This window comes from Schistocerca serialis, unplaced genomic scaffold, assembly GCF_023864345.2.
Source record: "Schistocerca serialis cubense isolate TAMUIC-IGC-003099 unplaced genomic scaffold, iqSchSeri2.2 HiC_scaffold_155, whole genome shotgun sequence".
Classification (NCBI taxonomy): domain Eukaryota; kingdom Metazoa; phylum Arthropoda; class Insecta; order Orthoptera; family Acrididae; genus Schistocerca; species Schistocerca serialis.
The window spans coordinates 67,501-72,500 of record NW_026047714.1 but is presented as its reverse complement, the minus strand read 5'-3'; the positions used below and the strand labels follow the sequence as shown (position 1 = coordinate 72,500).

The 5,000-nt window shown below is 62.4% G+C and overlaps 1 pseudogene; it reads left to right on the top strand.

The window, feature by feature from the left end:
• The window catches only part of LOC126443532 (large subunit ribosomal RNA), a 7,957-nt pseudogene that overhangs the window by 944 nt on the left and 2,013 nt on the right, over window positions 1-5,000 (top strand).

Genomic DNA, 5,000 nt, shown 5'->3' with positions numbered 1-5,000 from the left:
AGTCTAACATGTGCGCGAGTCATTGGGCTGTACGAAACCTAAAGGCGTAATGAAAGTGAAGGTCTCGCCTTGCGCGGGCCGAGGGAGGATGGGGCTTCCCCGCCCTTCACGGGGCGGCGGCCTCCGCACTCCCGGGGCGTCTCGTCCTCATTGCGAGGTGAGGCGCACCTAGAGCGTACACGTTGGGACCCGAAAGATGGTGAACTATGCCTGGCCAGGACGAAGTCAGGGGAAACCCTGATGGAGGTCCGTAGCGATTCTGACGTGCAAATCGATCGTCGGAGCTGGGTATAGGGGCGAAAGACTAATCGAACCATCTAGTAGCTGGTTCCCTCCGAAGTTTCCCTCAGGATAGCTGGTGCTCGTACGAGTCTCATCCGGTAAAGCGAATGATTAGAGGCCTTGGGGCCGAAACGACCTCAACCTATTCTCAAACTTTAAATGGGTGAGATCTCCGGCTTGCTTGATATGCTGAAGCCGCGAGCAAACGACTCGGATCGGAGTGCCAAGTGGGCCACTTTTGGTAAGCAGAACTGGCGCTGTGGGATGAACCAAACGCCGAGTTAAGGCGCCCGAATCGACGCTCATGGGAAACCATGAAAGGCGTTGGTTGCTTAAGACAGCAGGACGGTGGCCATGGAAGTCGGAATCCGCTAAGGAGTGTGTAACAACTCACCTGCCGAAGCAACTAGCCCTGAAAATGGATGGCGCTGAAGCGTCGTGCCTATACTCGGCCGTCAGTCTGGCAGTCATGGCCGGTCCTTGCGGCCGGCCGCGAAGCCCTGACGAGTAGGAGGGTCGCGGCGGTGGGCGCAGAAGGGTCTGGGCGTGAGCCTGCCTGGAGCCGCCGTCGGTGCAGATCTTGGTGGTAGTAGCAAATACTCCAGCGAGGCCCTGGAGGGCTGACGCGGAGAAGGGTTTCGTGTGAACAGCCGTTGCACACGAGTCAGTCGATCCTAAGCCCTAGGAGAAATCCGATGTTGATGGGGGCCGTCATAGCATGATGCGCTTTGTGCTGGCCCCCGTTGGGCGAAAGGGAATCCGGTTCCTATTCCGGAACCCGGCAGCGGAACCGATACAAGTCGGGCCCCTCTTTTAGAGATGCTCGTCGGGGTAACCCAAAAGGACCCGGAGACGCCGTCGGGAGATCGGGGAAGAGTTTTCTTTTCTGCATGAGCGTTCGAGTTCCCTGGAATCCTCTAGCAGGGAGATAGGGTTTGGAACGCGAAGAGCACCGCAGTTGCGGCGGTGTCCCGATCTTCCCCTCGGACCTTGAAAATCCGGGAGAGGGCCACGTGGAGGTGTCGCGCCGGTTCGTACCCATATCCGCAGCAGGTCTCCAAGGTGAAGAGCCTCTAGTCGATAGAATAATGTAGGTAAGGGAAGTCGGCAAATTGGATCCGTAACTTCGGGATAAGGATTGGCTCTGAGGATCGGGGCGTGTCGGGCTTGGTCGGGAAGTGGGTCAGCGCTAACGTGCCGGGCCTGGGCGAGGTGAGTGCCGTAGGGGTGCCGGTAAGTGCGGGCGTTTAGCGCGGGCGTGGTCTGCTCTCGCCGTTGGTCGGCCTCGTGCTGGCCGGCGGTGCAGGATGCGCGCGCCTGCGCGGCGTTCGCGCCCCGGTGCTTCAACCTGCGTGCAGGATCCGAGCTCGGTCCCGTGCCTTGGCCTCCCACGGATCTTCCTTGCTGCGAGGCCGCGTCCGCCTTAGCGTGCTCCTCCGGGGGCGCGCGGGTGCGCGGATTCTCTTCGGCCGCCATTCAACGATCAACTCAGAACTGGCACGGACTGGGGGAATCCGACTGTCTAATTAAAACAAAGCATTGCGATGGCCCTAGCGGGTGTTGACGCAATGTGATTTCTGCCCAGTGCTCTGAATGTCAACGTGAAGAAATTCAAGCAAGCGCGGGTAAACGGCGGGAGTAACTATGACTCTCTTAAGGTGGCCAAGTGGCGGCGGTGTGGCTGCATCCGGACTTGGCTTTTCGAAGTGCGGTCTTGATGTTGTCGTGCTGCTGCTGCGAGGTGCCTTCCTTGGGTTATGGTTACAGGGAGAGTGATGCGCAATACATGGGCCTAGCCCTCTTAGCCTCTCCTCTCCTGCGGTCTTCTCCCCTTCTCGTGGGCCCGCTGATTTTCGCAGAGTGGAAGACCGCACCAGGGGCTTGGGGGGGTTACCAGCCCTCCCTCGCACTATCCCTTTTTTTTTTAGTTGGGGGCAGTATTCAGAGAAAAAGTGGTGGCCCTTCCGCTGAAGGTGCCACCCCAACTCCCCCAGCACCTAGCCGGCCAACCGGCCGTGCCGAAAATCTTGTAACTTTTGCAGCTGTATACGCCTGTAGTGAGTGCCACCGCAGCTTCACCACCAAGAACGGTCTCGGGGTCCATCGCCGCCGCCAACACCTTGCGGCCGCCAACGCGGAGATCGTCACGGAGAGGCATCGCGCGAGGTGGACGGAGGAAGAAGTCCTGTCGCTCGCCAAGGCGGAGGCCGAACTGTTCCTCGAGAGGGACGCCCGGTTCTTCTTTGTAAATCAAGAGCTCATCAGGATGTTCCCCGACCGAACGCTTGAGGCAATCAAGTGCCGACGGCGGCAAGCTGCCCACAAGCAGCTTGTCCGCCAATTCATGGAGGCGCTTGAGATCGGTCGGGGGGAAGAGCCGGCGTCCCGCCGGGGAGCAGCGGGCCCGCTGCCTGACGCGGGCGAGGCCGCTGCGCCGCCCGTCGACGCAGCCGAGGACTTCGCGGCCGACACCACCGGGCCGCCGCCGGAGGGGCCGACTGACGCCGCCATCTGGGAGCATCTGGCGGGGCTACCCGCTTCCGCCCAGCGTTTCTCTGCCCTGGATCGTGTCATAGGTCTGGGGCGGGGCACGCCGCCCGATGTCATCCTGGGCATGCTCCCGGATGCCCTTGCGTCGGTCGGGTCCAGAGGGGAGAGATCGATCACCAGGACACAGCGGCCGCGCCAACCATCGAAGCGGCCGCCTGCCGCGCCGCCGACGCAGAAGCGCAAGCGGCGCCGCTGGGAGTACGCGAGAACGCAGGATGCCTTCCGACGGTCGCGTGCACGTTGCGTGCGCGGCCTCTTGGATGGCACCCTGCTCCAGCCGCCACCTGCCATCCCTGGTCTGCTGGACTTCTGGGCGGACCTCTTCACCAAGAAGCCCATCTCCACCGCGGGCTTCATTCGTGACCGCCTCCTCCCGCACTCGGAGCCTGTCGCTCCCGAGTGCCTATGGGGGCCGGTCACACATGAGGAGGTCGCCGCCGCGTTGCCGCCCAGGGGATCAGCAGCCGGGCCGGACGGCCTTACCCCAGCGGAGTTGCGGCGCCTGCCGCACGAAGTCCTGGTGAAAGTGATGAATCTCTTCCTTCTGGCCCGCGCCCTTCCGGAACGCCTGCTTCGCGCGCGAACGTCCCTTCTCCCGAAGACGGCTGCACCAACATCCCCCGCTGACTTTCGCCCCATTACGGTCTGCTCGGTGTTGGCGCGGACCTTTCACAAGGTTCTCGCGTCACGCCTGATGCGCGCATGTGCTGTGGACGAACGTCAGCGGGCATTCATCCCTCGGGATGGGATGTTGGAAAATACCTTCATCTTGGACACTGCTCTCACCGACGCAGTTCGCTCCTGCCGCTCTGTCTTTGTGGCATCAATCGACGTATCTAAGGCATTCGATTCGGTAGATCATGCTGCCCTTCGCCCCGTGCTGAAGGCGCATGGCCTGCCGGATTGTTTTGTCGAGTATGTCGAGCGGTGCTACGAGGGCAGCACGACAGTGATAGCGGACGGCGCCGGCGTGGGCGTGTCTGTGCAGCCAGCACGGGGCGTTCGCCAGGGCGATCCCCTCTCCCCCCTCCTGTTCAACTTTGCGGTGGACTACGTTTTAGGCCAACTGCCCTCCCACATCGGAGCTCGGATCCTCGGTCGCAGAGTCAACGCTGCGGCCTTTGCAGATGACGTCTTGCTGTTTGCAGCGACCCCGAGGGGCTTGCAGTCCCTCATCGACGCAGCTACCGCAGCCCTCGCCCACCTGGGGCTGCAGATCAACGCCCGGAAGTGTTTCACCCTCGCCTTAGTCGCGTCAGGGCGCGAGAAGAAGGTGAAGGTGGACAGCAATGTCACCTTCACAGCAGGCAATACCACCATGCCTGCCCTGCGTGTGGGTGAAACCTTCCGGTACCTGGGGCTGCAATTTTCCACGGCGGGTCGCTGTGTCTTCAATCCACGTCGCCACCTGGTGGAGCAGCTTGACGTCATCTCCCGAGCTCCGCTGAAGCCGCAACAGCGCCTCCACGCTCTCACCAACGTACTTCTCCCTGGCCTGTACCACGGGCTGGCCCTCAGCCGCACCCGGGTGGGTGCATTGAAGTCGGCCGACGTCACCATCCGGGCCGCCGTCAGGAGATGGTTCCGCCTTCCGGCGGACACCCCCCTGGGATACTTCCACGCTCCTGTTGCCCAGGGGGGCCTCGGCATTCCATCTTGCCGATGGATGGGTCCGACCCTCCGTCGGTCCCGTCTCCTGGCGCTGAAGAAGATAGGGCCAGCCTGCGACGGTGCAGGCATGGATGAGGTGCAGCGTGAGATCGAGGTGCTGGAGCGCCACCTAATGTGGGAGGGCCACCTCCTCAAATCGTCAACGCAGGTTGGGGAAATGTGGGCGGCGCGCCTACACATCGCCATTGACGGTGCGGCGCTGTCATCTTCTGCCGCCGTCAGTGGCCAACATCAGTGGGTCGCCGACACCAGTCGCCTGCTATCTGGGCGTGAATACATCGACGCCCTCCGCGCCCGCATCAACGCCTTCCCTACGAAGGCACGGCGCAGTCGCGGGCGGGAGGCGGACACCAGATGCCGCGCGGGGTGCCAGGCCGTGGAGACCGCCAACCACGTACTTCAGGCTTGCTTTAGGACGCACGGGTCCCGGGTCAAGCGCCATGACGCTGTAGTGCGTTATGTCGCCCGTGGACTCGCGCAGAGGGGCTTCAATGTCT